This window comes from Onychomys torridus, chromosome 14 (genome assembly GCF_903995425.1).
Source record: "Onychomys torridus chromosome 14, mOncTor1.1, whole genome shotgun sequence".
Classification (NCBI taxonomy): Eukaryota; Metazoa; Chordata; class Mammalia; order Rodentia; family Cricetidae; genus Onychomys; species Onychomys torridus.
Window position 1 is genome coordinate 30,324,586 of NC_050456.1, and position 14,584 is coordinate 30,339,169.

Here is a 14,584-nt window from a genome sequence, read left to right on the forward strand (position 1 = left end):
ACTCGGGAGGCAGAGCCAGGTGGATCTCTGTTGAGTTCGAGGCCAGCCTGGGCTACAGAGTGAGTTCCAGGAAAGGCTCCAAAACTACACAGAAAAACCCTGTCTCAGGAAAAAAAAAAAAAAAAGCTAAAATCATAAAATGTTAAAAGAAGTGCTATTTGACAGTTTCACAAATACATAATTCATACTGATAACTATCAACATCTGCTCTCTCCCATCTTTGCTTATCTGCATCCCAAATCTCATTCTTGCTTTGTTCCATTTTGTGAACCACTGAGTTTCACTAGGCCAGTTCTCTGTTGGACAGTGAGTTCGAAGCTCATTGGAACCTGGGTTCAGTAGTGAACAACTAAAGACTGGTTACACTTGGAGAATTTATTAGCAGCCAATGCTGCAGTAGGGGGAGGTAGGGCCCTATGAACTCCTACCCCTCTCATGACTAATTGTGGACAGAACCAGTCTTGTGTGGGCTCAGTGTAGGTAACCACATCTGTTGTTAGTTAACCATGGTCTCTTTCTTGGCCACTTTCCCTCTCTTCTGTCACTTGCACACTTCTAGCTCCCTCATTTGCGGTTTTTCATCAGCTTTAGGGTTGTGGTTTATATAGATGTCTTGTTCAGAGCTGTGCCCTTAACTTCACTTGTTCTTAGCATCTTGGGCAACCATGAGTCTTGTGTCCATTACCCCAGGGACATTGCAAAAAGAGCAGGTAAGAGTAGTTTTTGTCTGGTCTAGTCCAAGTGACCTAGGGGAGTGACTGTGGTGTCCTAAGGACATGTCTCAGAAGGTCAAGTCTGTTCCTCTGAAGAATTATCAGTTCTTCTTCCATTTGCTGAGTGTTTATTGTTTTTATCAGGTTTGTATTTATCAACATCTCCACATTTGATTCTAACAGTTACATAACATCATCTTCATTAAATCCTAATTTAGAAACGAAATTTCAATTTCACTTTACTCTAAATATACATTGTATTTTCAGTGACAAATGGGTGGAAATAAAAGGATCTGTGTATCAATTTATGTCCCATTACCTACACTGATATTTAAGTGAAGATATGTTAGTCAAGTTAACTTTCTAACTTTCTAGCTCAATGTTCAACTTGTTTGAAGTGACAGTTTTGCTACTTAGCTAATCTTCTCACTTCAGAAACTTGACTAGAGAATATAAGGTTGAGACTTATGCCCCTGGAAATTTCATAAAATTATTTTCTCTTGTGGGAGAAACAATAAAATGTACTTGGTTTCCATTTATACAACTGATCATAAAGAATATTATATATTAGAAATTAATTTTATTGCAAATAGAAAAACCTTTTTTTTTTTTTCAGTGTTATCATTTGATGTTTTTACTGAAAAGTAATCTGTAAATTGCTCAGTTAATTTTTTTCTGGTTTCCTTTTCCTCACTGCTCATGTAACATTTGGCTCAAATTCTTTGCAGAAACTACTCTGTAAGGGTTACGGCTTTCTGCAGTATCAGCTCTTAGTTCCTGTATTGACTGAAATGTCAAGTTTCCTTTCTCCTTATAAAATCCTATATGCTCCTCAGGAAACCATTTGACAAAGACACGGGAGAAAAGTCATCTCTCCAGCCTGGATCTCTTCTTAGGTTATCACATTTTGCATCTTTTACAAATTGATACCTTCACTTAATACATGTTTACTGGGAACATTTAAACACATCATACACAATGTTACGATCTGAAGTTATAGCAGCAAATGAGAAAGATATGCTTGTTGGATTTGTTACAAGGACAAATTAGTAGGGAAAAGATTCTTAAAATATGATAAAATATAAAACATTATAATTACAAATGTTGTGTCTGGCTCTGCACATTTTAGAACTATTATGATATTACAGGAGGGATAAGTATTCTTCCCAGTGTGGGTTAGAATTCCACACATAAGGCTTCTTCTGGGTCTTTGCCACCCTGTGTGCTCTGTGGTTTAGAGACCGTTAGTACATGTTGGATTAGAGCTTGTATGAGGCTGCTGTTTTGACTTGTGAATTCCCATTAAATGTGTGAGCTACTGCAATTCAGTTGTGAAGGTAGACTCTTAATCTAGGTTTAAAACACACATCCCACCTCCCCCACACTACACACATGCAGAGAGGGAGAGAGAGAGAGAGAGAGGAGAGAGAGAGAGAGAGAGAGAGAGAGAGAGAGAGAGAGAGAGAGAGCGCTATTTCAGGATGTTAAAGATGCTGTGTGTCTAATTTGTAGAAGCAACTTTCTGCAGTTCCTCATTAGGTGTGGGTTTTCCTCTGTTCATTCTCTTTACGTAATATAGACTGTAGGGTCTCAAGTGCAAAGATGAAATATATTTGAATGATACTCCCCATTAGTCAAAACATATTGCTTTATGGTTGTGTCTTATATTAGACAATCTATTCAAAACAGAGCCTGGGGTTTTACTTAACAATCAACTTTATGCTCACTTATTTGTGGCTATGCTTCCATGCTGCTTTATAGCCGTGGAAGAGTTTCATATAGCTCATTTATAAAACAATTCCATTTTTTCTCTCTGCTCACTTTCTCACATATTCAAAGGTCTTTAGAGTTTATTTAGATGGAAAAAACACCCCACCATTTTATTCTCTGAATAGGATTTACTAATTGAACAGTGTGGTTGACACCATCTTGTTCAAGCATCACTGAATGATCTGAGGGCGTCTAAACATTCTGAGGTAGTACATTTTTTCAGTGCCTTAGCTTGTCCTTTTCCCCTTTCCTAAAGTTTGATCTTTGTTTCATCTCCTCAACTTTATCCAACGGGATTTTTAAGCATCTCTTTTGGAAGATGGCTTCTCTGCCATTTTTAGATGAGGTTACTGCCCTACATTTTTATTCCCACACTCAAAACATGTGTATGGGTAGACAGTGGGGGAAGAAGGCAAGGTTCTCATGCAGCACATTCATTTTCATGGCATTTGGTTGGGTAATAGTGTGTTTGTTTTGGAAAACACAGCTTATTGTGTAGTGGTCATTTTGCATCAAAGAATTCTACTATCTGAGTCACACGACTGATTATACTGACCCAGTGTGTCTTTTTCTCCATGCATATCTGACCTAGTTTTTGATGTTATTGAAATGAATCAATCAGTTACCATGCTTAGAACATTAGTACTAGGTATTAATAGCATACAACTGGCAATGTTTTTTTGTCTTTGTTTTTGTTTTTTCAAATTTCTCCCCAAGTTTGTTGAAACTGAGTACAATATTTACTTGAAATGACTATTTGAAGAATTTTGAATGCATAACTAGAAAGGGACTATATGCACATTATGGGAATAGTTAAGAAAAAAAAAACCCTTCTGAATTAAGTCCACTTCAAACAACACCACCCACTGTCTTTCAGACCTCTCCAAATTCAACATGGCAGTTTGTCCAGTGCAGTCAAGAGCAATAACATGATATTTTTCTTGTGTCCTCATTATAATTTTCCGTGGGCTTTTTCCTTCCTGAAACTGTAGTTCCTATATAACTTCTTATTTTTCAAATTTGGCTAGTCCTTCTGAACCCATCAGAGAAGTGTTTGTGAGAAACCTCTCATGATTTATTTGTTCAACAAATATTTGTCTCTCTGGCATGAATCAAGACTGCTGCGGCTCTATTCTTTTGTTCCTATTTTTATGAAAAGAGTACAGACAATAACCAGTGAGTAGGCAATAATAAGACAATGTGGGAAATATGCAAAATGATCTATAGAGTATCTGAGAGGGAGTATTGATACTTTTTTAAGCTTGATCAGGAACACATCATCTTACAGGAAGGAAAGAGGCTGAAGAGAGAGGTTGAAAGAGTAAATCTTGAGATTAAGCAAGAGGGAAAATTAAGGGAAGAACCGTTGGGCACACTAGCTGCATATGTTTACAAAATAGCCAAGTATCATGTGACTGAAGAAGGGGAGAAAGCCATGGGTGCCTGTCTGTTGTTGCTGGTTTTCAGTGTGGTAGAGAGCTAAAGGAAGGGAGTTCTGAGAGATCGTAAGCTGAAATGGCATGTGTTACAGAGAGCTGCCATAGAAACCAGTAGAAAGTACAATTTCCAGTGAGAAAGACTGCCAGTGTGTGGGATCTGGAGTCTGCTATGGACTATGGCAAAAGTCAGGGTTAATCTTGTGAAATAAGGATAGTTACTTTGTTTTCTAAAGGGAGACAAGAAGTCACTTTTTTAAAAGTAGTATTGTTAGAATTTTAGATGTAAAATTACCATAACTTAAAAAATGTTTTATGTATTAAGAATCTCATACAAAGCATTTTCATCATGTATTTGTATGCCTTCCCCAACTTATCTCAGATCTTTGCCCAACTCCCTACCCAAGCAACTTCGTGTTTCTCTCTCTCTCTCTCTCTCTCTCTCTCTCTCTCTCTCTCTCTTTGACTGTCTGTGTCTGTCTTGAATGTGGGGCCTTTACTAGATTGTGGTATATATACTGCGTGTCACTTCTTCAAAGAAACTGACATTCTCTCTCCTAGCACAGTGGCAATCCTATGCTAATAGCTCCTCATTTAGAGGGTGGGGCTTCATGTCTACCTCCTTTCTTCCATGTTGGGATTTTTGTCAGGTCTGAGTTTATTTAAAGTAGGTCTTGTGCATGTTGTCACAATTTCTGTGGGTTTCTACATGCTACTTTGTGTCTGGAAAGCGCAACTTCCTTGAAGTCATTAACCATCACCACTGGTTCTTAAACTCTTTCTGCCACCCTCCCCGTGCACATTGAAGGGGGTGATGTGGTATAAACCACCCATTTAGGCCTTAGCATGCCAATCTTCATCTCCTCACTTCGTCCTGTTGTGGATTTCTTTGTTAATTGCCAACTACTGGAAGAAGCGGCTTTCTTCTAAAAGAGAACTAACATTCCACATTGACTAGCCTCCCTAAACCTTGTAACAGCCCATTGACAAGAGGCTGCATTATACGAAAATATATTTTTCTATCCCCCATACTCTCAGCCAATGAAATATTGTAGATGTAACTGTCTTGTTAAATAAGAAACACAGAGCCAATTGCAGAGTTAAAAACCACGAGGTCAGAGCAAGAGCAGGAAAACCTTACCCTTCACTGCTTCTGCTGTTCTTCCTCTCTGCCAGAGAGCTACCTCTGGGTGTCCTATCTTTTTTATAGACTTTCTGTTCTGTTTTGTCATTGGTTGTAATCCCAGCCACATGACCTCCTCGTCACTGCCTGTTTGTACAGACCTCCAGGTCTTCTATGGTTGGTATTGAGATTAAAGGCGTGTGTCTGCCATGCTGGCTATGTCCTTGAACACACAGAGATCTACCTAGCTCTGCCTCCCAAGTGCTGGGATTAAAGGCGTGCACCACTACCACCCAGCTTCTGCTCTGGCTTGCTCTGACCTCAAGGCAACTTTATTAACATACAAATAAAATCACATTTCAATACAAATAAAATATCACTATAAAAAATAAAAGGTCAGAAATAAGCTCATTAGAATGTTAATAGTGGCAGAGCAATTAACAGTTTTGGATATGTTAATTTATCTCCTACTAATTCTCTATTTTGTTAAAATCCTAATAGATACATGAAAATTTATATTACTGTTATATGATAATGAGCATTAATTGTAAAAGTAATGAGTTTCAACTCTGTTTCCTTTTTTTACTACTTCATAGTTTTCAAGAATAGGATTTACAGTCAGACTTACTTTAGAATTATTTTAACCTGGGCAAATAATTTAGTCTCCCTGAATCTGTGTCTTCATCAGTAAACTAAAATCTCTAGAATTTGAGAACTTATGGATACAAGAATAACATAAAGCCAGACCCCAAATAATCTATCGTAAAATGATACCTTTATTACTTCCACACTGAGTTGTTATTCATATTAAATTGCTTAAGGCAAGTCATATACCATAACTCAGATATAAATAAATATCATTACTAAAAATAAACTTTACAAAGTTTTCCTGATACCATAATGTCCTTATTGTACAATATTCTGCCTTGATTTCAGGCTCCTGGCCTGTTTGGGGAACTAGTTTTCTTTATCTTGTATTTAGTAATTACATATTCATATATTTTTACTCATTTTTAAATGTCATATCCAGAAACTTTGAGGAGATTTGAGCAAACATGAGCCTCAATCCAAGCTCACTTTTAAATACTGCTTTAAGCTATGTACTGGCTGCTTACTAAAAATGTTTTGCTAAGGTAAATTGCAAACAGATTTAACGTTGATGCCTCTACTGTCCAAACACATGCTTAGGATTGGATTCAATTCTATAAAAATCATTTAAAATACTGTATCATGGGTGGCAGTGTCGTATTTGTTAAGTATTCCTTTATTCAGCTAATTTTCTTGTGAGAAGAGGTGAAATATTCTAATATTTGTAAATTTCTGTCTTCTGAAGCTAAAAATTTAAAAAGGAAGTCATAAAACTTCATCAGAGTAAGCCCCACCCACTAAACTGAATTGCATGTCTGGTCTGTATGAACCATCAGTGATCTAAGCTTTGGTAAAATCTCAAAATATCCTTCCTCGGTTGCCTGTAGATCTTTGTGTAGGGCTGAGGACTCATGAACTTTCCCCTTTCCATTTTGACATATTCATTGGTGCCATCCCGGTTTCAGCTCACATTGGGGCAGTCATGTTGGTGAGACTTTATGAGTGTGGCTTCTTACGTTAGTATGTGGGGGAAATGTGGTTTTCCCCAGGGAAGAGAATACTAATTGGTTGGCCAGTACCAAATAGTCAGCCCTTAAATCATCATATCTATATCTACATCTACACATATAGGGATATATATGTAACATTATACAGATTAACTTATATATTTAGGATTATAAGTGTGTAGGCACATATACATATATCTATGCAATAACAATCCAAAAAGAGTCCAGGAATTTGAGGGAGAGAGGGGAAGGGTATATGGGAAGATTTGGAAGGAGGATAGGGAAGGGTGAAATGTTGTAATTAGACTATAATATCACATATGTCTGAAAAAATCTTAAGTATTTTCTTTTAAATTGATGATCATTCTCATTTTTAAAGAATAAAAAAAATGTTACTTCTAAGATGTGGCTGCTTGTATTCTGCAAATTGACTCTTAGAACCAGAAGTCTTAATAACGGGTATCAGAGGCAACAAGGTGATCCAATTCCTTTCAAGCTATATAGCATTTGATACTGAGTTTTGAAATAATCAGTTTCAGTTCTGATTGTTTAACTTAAGCATTAGTTACTTTTCTTATTCCTGTGAACAAATGTCTGTCATGAAAAACATGTGAAGGAGAAAGTTGTATTTGCTCTCACAATTTAAGAAGGGAAACAGTCCATCATAGTGAAGACAAGGCAGCTGGCTCTTTAAGTGATCACATTGTAGCTTCTGCAGTATGGATACCAACAGAAGGCAGGAAGTGGGTCCAGGTGATTAAATTTCAAATCAACCACTAGATACCCAGTTTTCTCCAATAAGCTCCACTTTTGAAAGGTTTCACAGCCTTTCCAAATGGCATCACCACCAGGTGGGGGCTAAATGTTAAAATGCATGAGCTTAAGTGAGACAATAGGATTCAAGCTACAGCAGCATAGTGGGAAATATTGGAGTTCGTCTTCTTTTTCTGCGCTTTGATGTGTAATACGTTTACATTCATATAGGTTACTTAGTGTATAATCTGACAAAGGCAGACACTCCCTCTATAGATACAAGTTGCTTCTAAATGGCTGTTGTGAAAGAAAATCTCATTAATATTTATGCGCTTTTAGAAATCAAGCAGTTTGGATTAAAACCATCCTATAATCTCTTGCTTTCCTGTATATTATTTTTTTGAGTCAAGAAATATTAAAATCTGAATATTGACATAAATAGATCTTTCTTTTTCTTTTATTGAAAATAGATTTTGTATATAATATTCTCTGACTACAGTTTCCCCCACTCAGATACTCCTAGATTGTCCTTATGTTCCCTCCCATCCACATCCTCATCCACACCATTTCTGCTTCTCCTTAGAAAACAAACAGGGATCTAGATAATAAAATAAAATAAAAACATAGTCCAAGAGCTTACAAACTGCAACAGGACAAAACAGAAGAAAAAGAGACAAAAAAAAATAAAAAAGCACAAGAAACACATATAGACACAGAGATACATAAGTTCATATAGACAGGATTCCCATAAAACTACAAAACTGGAAGCCATAAAACATGCTCAAAGAACTTGTCCGGTAAAGCATTTAAAAGAAAAAATTCCCCAACAAAACATGAGCCAAAAAAAAAAAAAAAAAAAAAAAAAAAAAAAAAAAAAAAAAAAAACTTCTAAAGATGCCATTGAGTTCATTTTGTGTTGGCCATCTACTGCTGGGCATGGGGTGTGCCCTGAAGTGTGTTTTGTGTCCCCAGTGAGACTTCCTTAAGGAGAACTAAGTTTTCATTTGTGAGTGGTAATCAGATGGTGATAGCTCCTGGATTAGGGATGGGGGTTTGTGTCCATTTCTCTCAGTGTTGGGGTCTCTTCCGAAGCAGACTCTTGCAGGCCTTGTGCATGCTGTCTCAGTCTCTGTGAGTTCATAGGTTTGCACATCAGTCCTGCTGTAGTTAAAGGGTCTTGTTTCCTCCCTATTCTCCTTCCTCTCTGGCACTTAAATCCTTTCTACTTCTTCTTCCACAAGTTCCCCGACCACTCTGGGGAGGGATTTGATGGAGATATCCCCTTTAGTGCTGAGTGTTCCAAGGTCTTTCACTCACACTGTCCAGCTGTGGGTCTCTGCATTTGTTTTTCTTAAGGAGGAAGCCCTTGCAGTTAGCAGGACGGTGGTGGCACACACATTTAATCCCAGCACTCAGGAGGCAGAGGCAGGTGGATCTTTGTGAGTTCGAGGCCAGCCTTGTCTATCTACAGAGCGAGATCCAGGAAAGGCACAAAGCTACACAGAGAAACCCTGTCTCAAAAAAGAGAGAAACAAAAAAAGGAGGAAGCATCTCTGATGATACTTGAGAAAGACACTGATCTGAGGAGAGCAGAATGTCATTAGGAGTCATATCATGGCTATGTTCCTTAAGTAAAGCAGTAGTATTTAGTTTTCCCTTAGGTCCCTGGTCTATCTGGTCTCAAATTCTTTGTCATCTGAGCAGTGGATATCTTTCAACAAAAATGAATATTAGAACGTGCCATGCCATTTTCTTAAATTCTCTCTATTTTCATAAATTACAAAGGGTAAAAGCTGGAGCGATGCCATATCAACTAAGAGCCCTGGCTGCTCTTTCAGAGGCCCTTGGTTTGGTTCCCTGTATTCACATGATGCCTCACAATCACCTCTATCTCCAGTCTCAGGGAATCTGCTGTTCTCTTTTTGGATTCTGTTAGCAATGTGTACATATGGTGGGTTCACCAAACATACATGTAAGCAAAATATTTGTACACATAAGTTAAAAACAAAGGAACAATATATTTTCAATAATTAAAAATTTAAAAGGTAACATTTCTACATTCATGGAGCTCTGTAGTGGCTAGTATGCATAATATATCTGAAAGCCTCTTGAAATAAATACTGAAGTGTCAACATTTCAAGTCCAATTTTGAAAGATAATATATGCAGTCAAATGTTAAGATGTCTAATCCTTTAAGTAAATTTAATGATCTAAGAGCAATTTACCTTTGTGACAGATTGCATTATGTAGTAAAATGTGAATAATTAAAATAAGAAAATTATGATTGTTTCAAAGAAAGCTGTTATCTGCTTGGGAAACCGGATACATAATTTTATTTAAAGCACAATGTGAAGGGTGAACTTAGACCAAAGAGTCATAGAGTTAAATGAAAGATAAACGCAGATGCCTAACAATCCCAGTGGCCCTGCAAGATCACTGAGGTTTGAAATTAGAGGATAAGTATTTTAGAATGGAGGAGACATGCGATCAGGATAGAAGAAGGGAGTACAAATCACATTTGGGCGTAAGGGGTGGTCTTTGCCTTTTTTTAAAATGTGGTATAAATTAGTTAAGAAAGGGAAGAAATACCTTAAAATATTATAGCAGTAAGAATTCTTATTAACATTCTGTGAAATTTTGGAGTTTTTTAGTTGGGAGATTGTACTGCCGGAAATTATATTCTGATCTAATCAGATGTTGACACTTCTAATGAATAATGAAATATTTGAGCTAAAGGCTGAATGAAAGACTGCAAACTTCTAGGTGGCAGGCTGTTGAAACATGCATCATGGAGTTGGCATTAGAATTAGAAATAAACAATGAATCTATGAGTTCCTACTTATTTCCCCTAGAGCTTATCGATTGGGATGTTTAATGCATTTTAATTTTGAAAGTCTTAAGAATTCTCTTAATCCCTTGTGGCCTTCCTGATTGCGGGGTGTTGCTATGGCCTGTGTGATGTTAGAACCAGTCATGGTAGTTAAGGCATTCAAAAGCAGGCACACAAACCAGTGTGGGTACACAGCAAGTTTACTGCAGCCTGATTACCTACTCACGTGAATCCAATAAGACAAAATGTTCCCATGTACAATAAGCAACAAAAGGCAGACTTACCACTGGTCAACAGAAAATAAGGGACAAAGAAGTCATGAGGGACAAAAGATCCATAGTGAACCAGTCCCCCAAAGTTCATGAAAGTTACTCAGGGTGTTTGGACACCTGATTTCCTGTACCAAATTTTACCATGTCTGTGAAAGTCCAAAAGAGAGTATTCTGAGTTACACACTTGAGGGTGAGCAACTAACTACTCAATTATAAACTAACTAAAAGATTTTTTTATTATTGTTATTTTTATTGTTGTTTTATTATTATTATTATTATTATTATTATTATTATTATTATTATTATTATTACATTCAAACTGAGTCACCCTTTAAAAACCTAAGAAGTCATAGGTCTTTAAGTAAAAATTCCTGTGCTGAGTATGGGATATCTCTCTATGAATTGCTGTCCAGGAAGCTATCAGAAATTCCTAATGCAATAAAGGCTATTGCCTTTCCTTTCAGTTACTTGCCTGAGAAGACAGCACACACTTAGGATGCAGCATCCAGGGGAACTTAGCTGGATCTAAGCTGGAAGCCTTCACAGTACTGGCGAGCATTCACAGGACTGGAAAGTGCTATGAAGGCTGCTGGTGGAGAAAAGTCTTCCATGATGATGTCCAGTTGTGAATTGTAAGTGAGCACTATAATACTCACTGACAGTACAGCACTCATAGTGCCTATAAAGATGTTTCAAGAAAGATGGTACAATAGTGGAACTATTATTTGGGGAGTATATAACTAATCACTTTCTGATTGGGGTTGAGACCCCTCCACAGGGAGGCTGAACTTATTACTGGTACTGAGCTGGAGATTTGTAATCAAACTGCCTTCTAAATACTTACAATCAGACCCTTAGACAATCTCTCCAGCCTGCTTTGTCATAGAAGAATCTTTATACATTGAGTGACAGTTAGTGGAGAGCCGTAATTAGATAAAGGATTCAGAATTGGTAAATGCTGAGTTCTCAGTACTAAAAAGGGTATCTGTATCACTGCCTCCATAACTGAGACTGTCACAGAAAAATGAGCAAAATGATTGAAGGAGCTAGAGGATGAGAAGGAGTCCCATGAAACCCTCTCTTCTGGAAATGACATGGCTGACAGAATCATAAGTCAAACACAATCTCCTCTTTCTTTCTTGTTGTTCCAAGAGCAACTATGAACATTTCAAGATGTTCCTAGTCAGGGAGGAATTTCCTGAAACAACTCAGGCCTGCTGGGGGACATCTTATGGTGTAGGAGAACTGACTGGGACAGACTAGCTCTGTTCCTGTCCCCTCTGGAAACAAGATATTCTTCAAAATTTTTACTTTTGTTTGCGTTAAGTTTTTGATGATGCCATGCATATATGCAATGCATTGTGGATACAGCCACAGCGCATTGTTATCATCTCTTATGTTCCTCCTATTCCTATGGACACATCTCCTCCCTTCTTCTCAACCAGTCTACCTCCTATGTTTGTGTGTGTGTGTGTGTGTGTCCATAAAGAGGTCTTGTGGGAGGGCCCTATTGAGCTTCTTGCTACCAACTATGGGAAAACTCTCTGAATGATGGGCCTTCATCATCATTCAGTAAGAGGATCAGAGTTTCCGTGGGATGCATTCTGAAATGTTTTGCTTTCATTTAAGCATAAGCACTACCAGAAGTGAGTTGGGAAACAAGGATTTTTCTGTTTTCTTAATCTGCTTTGCTCTCTTGTGATTAATTCTAAAGTCTATGCATAGTAGTTTCTCTTGGTTAAAAAGAAAATCCTTCTAAATTAACAACTCCAACCCTTAATTGGCTCTCCTAGCACAAGAAGAAGTTCATCTGTTGAACAAGTTTGGTATTACCCTCAATCAGTACTTGTGCTCCTGTGTGCTTCATGCTCATTTTTGTTGTTGCTGCTGTTGTTGTTCTGGGCATTGTGCCTTCATTTGGAGATTTTGATATGGTAGTTTACTTAGTGATAAATAAAAACTTGTAGCTCATGTGTGTAACACAGCTCAAAATATGGATGAGCTGATGATTTCTCTTGTCTTTTTACAAGGACTTGGGAATGTGCTTGCATTATCTAGAGTTTTAAAGAAGAGTTAGGGATCTTCTGGGTAGAATCAGCTGTTCTTCTTAGCATCTTGAAGTGTTCCACTCTACCCACTAGCTCCACTGTGTAGACCCTAAATATACAATTGGGGACTAAGTGATAAGAACAGTTTAGTGAGAAAAACACAAACTGTTATCATGTCATAGTAACACTTGAATTTCCTCAACTTAACAAAAATGATTAAAAGACTTAAAAAATATCTGGCCTAATGAATTCCATTTTATCATTCACCTAATATCAATTGTTTATTCTTTCAGTAAAATTTGTATTCCAGGAGAGAATAATGCTAGTTCCTCGAGTTCATTTCCAGTCTATTTCAATTAGGAGAAGCCTGTTTGAAAACTATATATTCTAATTTATGTGGTTATATATGGCTTTCAGAAGAATATAAATCTATAAGACACAAGAAATTATCAAAGTAAAGTTTATATATCATGCAAATAATTACAAACATTCTATTAAATATTTTATCAGGTTCTTTAAAATGCATTGGAAATAGAGTTTCAAATGTAAACAAATCACTTCTATTTATATATCTTCAGCAACTTTTAGAAAGCATTGGTCCTGCACTATTACTTTTGATCATTACAAAAGCACTGTGTAAATGCTGTGTAAGTGTAAGGTAAGGTTAAGATCATAACCTTCCAGTACAGACACAAAATTTGCACAGAATATCTTCTTGAAAAATGGCCAACATGGAACTAAATTCTGTCTCTGCTGAAGTGCTAAAATAATAGATTTTTTCCGTAAGAATCAATCTTGTCTGCTAGTTTTCAAAACCAAGTATCCATTATGTTTCTCTTTTAGCCAGTCATTTTGATAACTACGGGAATAAACACTTATAAAAAGTTTTATCTTGCTAGATGAATATTACGGTAAATACATTTTACAGCCCACATCAAAGCTTAATCTGGAAGTTGTAGATACAGGAGTTACTTTGTTCCCTGCTCACTTAACAAACAAGAGGATATAATCTTGTCCTTTATTCTACAATGTTTCCCAAATAGGAGCTCATAGATGCAGATTCACTTATTTTCAGTATTGAGCAGATGGTTTCATGAAAGAAACACATCTCAGGAACTGGACACTCTGATTCTGTTTTTGCCTGAATGCAAACTTTATATGTATGTATGAGATCATTTTTTAACCTTTTAAATATTTGGTTTCTACACCTATGTAGTAAAAAATAAATTAAAAAATAACTTGTCTACCTCATATGATTAGTAGGAGAGAAATACTATTTTAAAAATAAAATTGGAACTAAAAAATATAGAGGGATGAAATAGATGCAAATTCAGTCAGTATAAAATGCTTCACTATATGGGAGCGATTGCTATTTAAAATAATTGACTACAATAAAGCTGAATGTTGATGATATTCAGGATATCTATGTACTGAGTGTGGTATTCCTGGGCTCAAAGTTGAAAAGTAAAATGAAGTCATAGTAGTGTCAATGGTGAAAAATACCTTCCATTGCCCCACTGAAGACCTTAGTATGCCAAACAAGCTTTGTCAATACAGGCTCATAGGCTGAAATTGGTTGTAGTACTGTTCTACTTTACATTAAACTGCCAATGCAAAGCCAAGTGCTTGTTATGCTCAAGGAAGAAGGAATAAGTAATAAAATATATAAGGACAATAACTGGAAGACAGAAAAGCATTATGTGTTTCACACATTTGTAAAACCTTCTAGGATTCACCAAGTGTTTTTTTGTTTGTTTGTTTGTTTGTTTGTTTGTTTTTGGTTGCTTATGTCAGTCAGACATGAAACATCTGAATTCCAAACAGCATAAACAGATCGTTGTACTAGGAATTGTGTCCATCTCTCTTGGAGTTAGAATTCTAAAAATCACTATTTGAAGAAAGAACAGAAAAAAAATAAGATTTAGAATGGCAAGGTAGACAAAGACATTAAAAACATCACACTCTCTCAAGTGCAAATTACATGATATCTCCCATCCTGATGTAAAGTCACAGCACAGTAACTTGAGATTTATTTGGTCTTTCT

The 14,584-nt window shown here is 36.7% G+C and overlaps 1 protein-coding gene across 3 annotated transcripts in view; it reads left to right on the forward strand.

Annotated features, from left to right (window-relative positions):
- Positions 1–14,584, forward strand: part of Lrfn5 (leucine rich repeat and fibronectin type III domain containing 5) — a 281,892-nt gene that overhangs the window by 18,301 nt on the left and 249,007 nt on the right. For 2 of the 3 annotated variants that reach the window (XM_036206675.1, XM_036206673.1), the window contains one exon: positions 10,957–11,124. The exons of the other annotated variant lie outside the window; for it this stretch is intronic. The gene's annotated coding sequence lies outside the window, so the exon portion shown is untranslated. The remainder of the gene's footprint in view (positions 1–10,956; positions 11,125–14,584) is intronic. 3 annotated transcript variants of the gene reach the window in all.